The sequence below is a fragment of the Mustelus asterias genome, unplaced genomic scaffold, assembly GCF_964213995.1.
Source record: "Mustelus asterias unplaced genomic scaffold, sMusAst1.hap1.1 HAP1_SCAFFOLD_983, whole genome shotgun sequence".
In the NCBI taxonomy this organism is placed as follows: Eukaryota; Metazoa; Chordata; class Chondrichthyes; order Carcharhiniformes; family Triakidae; genus Mustelus; species Mustelus asterias.
In genome coordinates this window covers 43,458-51,519 of record NW_027590929.1, presented here as the reverse complement: position 1 = coordinate 51,519, position 8,062 = coordinate 43,458, and the positions used below count along the sequence as shown (strand labels likewise).

The 8,062-nt window shown below is 50.9% G+C and overlaps 1 protein-coding gene across 2 annotated transcripts in view; it reads right to left on the bottom strand.

The window, feature by feature from the left end:
* LOC144487701 (uncharacterized) overlaps nucleotides 1–8,062 on the bottom strand; it is a 36,751-nt gene that overhangs the window by 14,937 nt on the left and 13,752 nt on the right. The window contains exon 2 of one of the 2 annotated variants that reach the window (XM_078205784.1): nucleotides 2,204–2,239. The exons of the other annotated variant lie outside the window; for it this stretch is intronic. The gene's annotated coding sequence lies outside the window, so the exon portion shown is untranslated. The remainder of the gene's footprint in view (nucleotides 1–2,203; nucleotides 2,240–8,062) is intronic. 2 annotated transcript variants of the gene reach the window in all.

The window sequence follows — 8,062 nt, the reverse complement described above, 5'->3', positions numbered from 1 at the left end:
TTCGAATTTTCCCTTAGGAAAATGTCCTTTTGAGAAGGAAACCTAGGGGAAGTGATGGCTTAGTGGTATTATTGCTAGACTATTAATACAGAAACTCAGCTAATGTTCTGGGGGACCCAGGTTCGAATCCCGCTACAGCACATGGGGGAATTTGAATTCAGTAAAAAATATCTGGAATTAAGGATCTACTGATGACCATGAAACCATTATCAATTGTTGGAAATGGACCATCTGGTTCATTCCCGGAATGTGCTCAAGGCCACGATGACAATATCCTCACAACTACAGACAAACTAACTGCATTCAAAAAAAAGCTAAAGCTCTGGCTCAGAAGAGCGATGCAACATAACCTCGTAATGTTCCCACTGGTAAAAAGTTTTAAAACGAGACCCCCCCCACGCACCCCGGACATTCTCTTTTCCACCTTCTTCCGTCGGGGAAAAAGATACAAAAGTCTGAGGTCACGTACCGACCGACTCAAGAACAGCTTCTTCCCTGCTGCTGTCAGACTTTTGAATGGACCTACCTCGTATTGAGTTGATCTTTCTCTACACCCTGGCTGTGACTGTAACACTGCATTCTGCACCCTCTCCTTTCCTTCTCTATGAGTCATAGAGGTTTACAGCATGGAAATAGGCCCTTCGGCCCAACTTGTCCATGACGCCTTTTTTTTAAACCCCTAAGCTAGTCCCAATTGCCCGCGTTTGCCCCATATCCCTCTATACCCATCTTACCCATGTAACTGTCTAAACGCTTTTTAAAAGACAAAATTGTACCCGCCTCTACTACTGCCTCTGGCAGCTTGTTCCAGACACTCACCACCCTCTGGGTGAAACAATTGCCCCTCTGGACACTTTTGTATCTCTCCCCTCTCACCTTAAACCTATTCCCTCTAGTTTTAGACTCCCCTACCTTTGGGAAAAGATATTGACTATCTCGCTGATCTGTGCCCCTCATTATTTTATAGACCTCTATAAGATCACCCCTCAACCTCCTACGCTCCAGAGAAAAAAGTCCCAGTCTATCCAGCCTCTCCTTATAACTCAAACCATCAAGTCCCGGTAGCATCCGAGTAAATCTTTTCTGCACTCTTTCCAGTTTAATAATATCCTTTCTATAATAGGGTGACCAGAACTGTACACAGTATTCCAAGCGTGACCTTACCAATGTCTTGTACAACTTCAACAAGACATCCCAACTCCTGTATTCAATGTTCTGACCGATGAAACCAAGCATGCCGAATGCCTTCTTCACCACTCTGTCCACCTGTGACTCCACTTTCAAGGAGCTATGAACCTGTACCCCTAGATCTCTTTGTTCTGTAACTCTCCCCAACGCCCTACCATTAACTGAGTAAGTCCTGCCCTGGTTCGATCTACCAAAACGCATCACCTCGCATTTGTCTAAATTAAACTCCATCTGCCATTCGTCAGCCCACTGGCCCAATTGATCAAGATCCCGTTGCAATTGGAGATAACCTTCTTCACTGTCCACTATGCCACCAATCTTGGTGTCATCTGCAAACTTACTAACCATGCCCCCTATATTCTCATCCAAATCATTAATATAAATGACAAATAACAGTGGGCCCAGCACTGATCCTTGAGGCACACCGCTGGTCACAGGCCTCCAGTTTGAAAAACAACCCTCGATAACCACCCTCTGGCTTCTGTCAAGAAGCCAATTTTATATCCATTTACATACCTCACCCTGGATCCCGTGAGATTTAACCTTATGCAACAACCTACCCAGCGGTACCTTGTCAAAGGCGTTGCCTTCCTTCTCTATGAACGGTATGCTTTGTCTGTACAGCGCGCAAGAAACAATACTTTTCACCGTATCCCAATACACGTGACAATAATAAATCAAATCAAATCAGAAAGCAGCGGGCCACCAGACTCCGTGGGAGCGAGTTCCGCACTCTCCCTGCACTCTGGACACAAGAGCTTCACCCCGGATTCCCGACTGGATTTATCTGTGGGGGTGGTTTTCGATTGTTGGACCCGACAAACTACAATGAGATTCTGTTTCCATCGGCTGGTCTGTGATTAGGAGTTCGTGTTTAACCCGCGGGTGCAATGTGGCTGAATCTGTGTCGCCTTGTTACGAGTCTAAAAGAGGAAGTCCGACTGGGCATCTGCTGTTAATATCACGGGCTGTGTACGGGTGGTAACTGGACAGGATGTAACTGTGGTCGCCTCACCAGAGATCTCTGTCACTGCAGCTCCTTCAATAAAACCTGCCAAGACAATTTGCATTTCTGTCAACTTGACTGCCCAGATCCCTCTACACCGTCCCCCCATCAAACACTCCCAGGACAGGTACAGCACGGGGTTATATACAGAGTAAAGCTCCCTCTACACTGTCCCCATCAAACACTCCCAGGACAGGTACAGCACGGGGTTAGATACAGAGTAAAGCTCCCTCTACACTGTCCCCCATCAAACACTCCCAGGACAGGTACAGCACGGGGTTAGATACAGAGTAAAGCTCCCTCGACACTGTCCCCCATCAAACACTCCCAGGACAGGTACAGCACGGGGTTAGATACAGAGTAAAGCTCCCTCTACACTGTCCCCCATCAAACACTCCCAGGACAGGTACAGCACGGGGTTAGATACAGAGTAAAGCTCCCTCTACACTGTCCCCCCATCAAACACTCCCAGGACAGGTACAGCACGGGGTTAGATACAGAGTAAAGCTCCCTCGACACTGTCCCCCATCAAACACTCCCAGGACAGGTACAGCACGGGGTTAGATACAGAGTAAAGCTCCCTCTACACTGTCCCCCATCAAACACTCCCAGGACAGGTACAGCACGGGGTTAGATACAGAGTAAAGCTCCCTCTACACTGTCCCCATCAAACACTCCCAGGACAGGTACAGCACGGGGTTAGATACAGAGTAAAGCTCCCTCTACACTGTCCCCATCAAACACTCCCAGGACAGGTACAGCACGGGGTTAGATACAGAGTAAAGCTCCCTCTACACTGTCCCCCATCAAACACTCCCAGGACAGGTACAGCACGGGGTTAGATACAGAGTAAAGCTCCCTCTACACTGTCCCCCCATCAAACACTCCCAGGACAGGTACAGCACGGGGTTAGATACAGAGTAAAGCTCCCCAAACACTGTCCCCCATCAAACACTCCCAGGACAGGTACAGCACGGGGTTAGATACAGAGTAAAGCTCCCTCTACACTGTCCCCCATCAAACACTCCCAGGACAGGTACAGCACGGGGTCAGATACAGAGTAAAGCTCCCTCTACACTGTCCCCCATCAAACACTCCCAGGACAGGTACAGCACGGGGTTAGATACAGAGTAAAGCTCCCTCTACACTGTCCCCCATCAAACACTCCCAGGACAGGTACAGCACGGGGTTAGATACAGAGTAAAGCTCCCTCTACACTGTCCCCCCATCAAACACTCCCAGGACAGGTACAGCACGGGGTTAGATACAGAGTAAAGCTCCCTGAACACTGTCCCCCATCAAACACTCCCAGGACAGGTACAGCACGGGGTTAGATACAGAGTAAAGCTCCCTCTACACTGTCCCCCATCAAACACTCCCAGGACAGGTACAGCACGGGGTTAGATACAGAGTAAAGCTCCCTCTACACTGTCCCCATCAAACACTCCCAGGACAGGTACAGCACGGGGTTAGATACAGAGTAAAGCTCCCTCTACACTGTCCCCATCAAACACTCCCAGGACAGGTACAGCACGGGGTTAGATACAGAGTAAAGCTCCCTCTACACTGTCCCCCATCAAACACTCCCAGGACAGGTACAGCACGGGGTTAGATACAGAGTAAAGCTCCCTCTACACTGTCCCCCCATCAAACACTCCCAGGACAGGTACAGCACGGGGTTAGATACAGAGTAAAGCTCCCCATACACTGTCCCCCATCAAACACTCCCAGGACAGGTACAGCACGGGGTTAGATACAGAGTAAAGCTCCCTCTACACTGTCCCCCATCAAACACTCCCAGGACAGGTACAGCACGGGGTTAGATACAGAGTAAAGCTCCCTCTACACTGTCCCCCATCAAACATTCCCCGGACAGGTACAGCGCGGGGTTAGATACAGAGTAAAGCTCCCTCTACACTGTCCCCCATCAAACACTCCCAGGACAGGTACAGCACGGGGTTAGATACAGAGTAAAGCTCCCTCTACACTGTCCCCCCATCAAACACTCCCAGGACATGTACAGCACGGGGTTAGATACAGAGTAAAGCTCCCTCTACACTGTCCCCCATCAAACACTCCCAGGACAGGTACAGCACGGGGTTAGATACAGAGTAAAGCTCCCTCTACACTGTCCCCCATCAAACACTCCCAGGACAGGTACAGCACGGGGTTAGATACAGAGTAAAGCTCCCTCTACACTGTCCCCATCAAACACTCCCAGGACAGGTACAGCACGGGGTTAGATACAGAGTAAAGCTCCCTCTACACTGTCCCCCATCAAACACTCCCAGGACAGGTACAGCACGGGGTTAGATACAGAGTAAAGCTCCCTCTACACTGTCCCCCATCAAACACTCCCAGGACAGGTACAGCACGGGGTTAGATACAGAGTAAAGCTCCCTCTACACTGTCCCCCATCAAACACTCCCAGGACAGGTACAGCACGGGGTTAGATACAGAGTAAAGCTCCCTCTACACTGTCCCCCCATCAAACACTCCCAGGACAGGTACAGCACGGGGTTAGATACAGAGTAAAGCTCCCTCTACACTGTCCCCATCAAACACTCCCAGGACAGGTACAGCACGGGGTTAGATACAGAGTAAAGCTCCCTCTACACTGTCCCCATCAAACACTCCCAGGACAGGTACAGCACGGGGTTAGATACAGAGTAAAGCTCCCTCTACACTGTCCCCCCATCAAACACTCCCAGGACAGGTACAGCACGGGGTTAGATACAGAGTAAAGCTCCCCATACACTGTCCCCCATCAAACACTCCCAGGACAGGGACAGCACGGGGTTAGATACAGAGTAAAGCTCCCTCGACACTGTCCCCCATCAAACACTCCCAGGACAGGTACAGCACGGGGTTAGATACAGAGTAAAGCTCCCTCTACACTGTCCCCCATCAAACATTCCCCGGACAGGTACAGCACGGGGTTAGATACAGAGTAAAGCTCCCTCTACACTGTCCCCCATCAAACACTCCCAGGACAGGTACAGCACGGGGTTAGATACAGAGTAAAGCTCCCTCTACACTGTCCCCCCATCAAACACTCCCAGGACATGTACAGCACGGGGTTAGATACAGAGTAAAGCTCCCTCTACACTGTCCCCCATCAAACACTCCCAGGACAGGTACAGCACGGGGTTAGATACAGAGTAAAGCTCCCTCTACACTGTCCCCCATCAAACACTCCCAGGACAGGTACAGCACGGGGTTAGATACAGAGTAAAGCTCCCTCTACACTGTCCCCATCAAACACTCCCAGGACAGGTACAGCACGGGGTTAGATACAGAGTAAAGCTCCCTCTACACTGTCCCCCATCAAACACTCCCAGGACAGGTACAGCACGGGGTTAGATACAGAGTAAAGCTCCCTCTACACTGTCCCCATCAAACACTCCCAGGACAGGTACAGCACGGGGTTAGATACAGAGTAAAGCTCCCTCTACACTGTCCCCCCATCAAACACTCCCAGGACAGGTACAGCACGGGGTTCGATACAGAGTAAAGCTCCCCATACACTGTCCCCCATTAAACACTCCCAGGACAGGTACAGCACGGGGTTAGATACAGAGTAAAGCTCCCTCTACACTGTCCCCCATCAAACACTCCCAGGACAGGTACAGCACGGGGTTAGATACAGAGTAAAGCTCCCTCTACACTGTCCCCCATCAAACATTCCCCGGACAGGTACAGCACGGGGTTAGATACAGAGTAAAGCTCCCGCTACACTGTCCCCCCATCAAACACTCCCAGGACAGGTATAGCACAGGGTTAGATACAGAGTAAAGCTCCCTCTACACTGTCCCCCCATCAAACACTCCCAGGGCAGGTATAGCACAGGGTTAGATACTGAGTAAAGCTTCCTCTACACTGTCCCCATCAAACACTTCCAGTACAGGTACAGCACGGGGTACAGGTACAGCACGGTGTTAGATACAGAGTAAAGCTCACTCTACACTCTCCCTCATCAAACACTCCCAGGACAGGTACAGCACGGGTTAGATACAGAGTAAAGCTCCCTCTACACTGTCCCCCATCAAACACTCCCAGGACAGGTCCAGCACGGGGTTAGATACAGAGTAAAGCTCCCTCTACACTGTCCCCCATCAAACATTCCCCGGACAGGTACAGCGCGGGGTTAGATACAGAGTAAAGCTCCCTCTACACTGTCCCCCATCAAACACTCCCAGGACAGGTACAGCACGGGGTTAGATACAGAGTAAAGCTCCCTCTACACTGTCCCCCCATCAAACACTCCCAGGACATGTACAGCACGGGGTTAGATACAGAGTAAAGCTCCCTCTACACTGTCCCCCATCAAACACTCCCAGGACAGGTACAGCACGGGGTTAGATACAGAGTAAAGCTCCCTCTACACTGTCCCCCATCAAACACTCCCAGGACAGGTACAGCACGGGGTTAGATACAGAGTAAAGCTCCCTCTACACTGTCCCCATCAAACACTCCCAGGACAGGTACAGCACGGGGTTAGATACAGAGTAAAGCTCCCTCTACACTGTCCCCCATCAAACACTCCCAGGACAGGTACAGCACGGGGTTAGATACAGAGTAAAGCTCCCTCTACACTGTCCCCCATCAAACACTCCCAGGACAGGTACAGCACGGGGTTAGATACAGAGTAAAGCTCCCTCTACACTGTCCCCCATCAAACACTCCCAGGACAGGTACAGCACGGGGTTAGATACAGAGTAAAGCTCCCTCTACACTGTCCCCCCATCAAACACTCCCAGGACAGGTACAGCACGGGGTTAGATACAGAGTAAAGCTCCCTCTACACTGTCCCCATCAAACACTCCCAGGACAGGTACAGCACGGGGTTAGATACAGAGTAAAGCTCCCTCTACACTGTCCCCATCAAACACTCCCAGGACAGGTACAGCACGGGGTTAGATACAGAGTAAAGCTCCCTCTACACTGTCCCCCCATCAAACACTCCCAGGACAGGTACAGCACGGGGTTAGATACAGAGTAAAGCTCCCCATACACTGTCCCCCATCAAACACTCCCAGGACAGGGACAGCACGGGGTTAGATACAGAGTAAAGCTCCCTCGACACTGTCCCCCATCAAACACTCCCAGGACAGGTACAGCACGGGGTTAGATACAGAGTAAAGCTCCCTCTACACTGTCCCCCATCAAACATTCCCCGGACAGGTACAGCACGGGGTTAGATACAGAGTAAAGCTCCCTCTACACTGTCCCCCATCAAACACTCCCAGGACAGGTACAGCACGGGGTTAGATACAGAGTAAAGCTCCCTCTACACTGTCCCCCCATCAAACACTCCCAGGACATGTACAGCACGGGGTTAGATACAGAGTAAAGCTCCCTCTACACTGTCCCCCATCAAACACTCCCAGGACAGGTACAGCACGGGGTTAGATACAGAGTAAAGCTCCCTCTACACTGTCCCCCATCAAACACTCCCAGGACAGGTACAGCACGGGGTTAGATACAGAGTAAAGCTCCCTCTACACTGTCCCCATCAAACACTCCCAGGACAGGTACAGCACGGGGTTAGATACAGAGTAAAGCTCCCTCTACACTGTCCCCCATCAAACACTCCCAGGACAGGTACAGCACGGGGTTAGATACAGAGTAAAGCTCCCTCTACACTGTCCCCATCAAACACTCCCAGGACAGGTACAGCACGGGGTTAGATACAGAGTAAAGCTCCCTCTACACTGTCCCCCCATCAAACACTCCCAGGACAGGTACAGCACGGGGTTCGATACAGAGTAAAGCTCCCCATACACTGTCCCCCATTAAACACTCCCAGGACAGGTACAGCACGGGGTTAGATACAGAGTAAAGCTCCCTCTACACTGTCCCCCATCA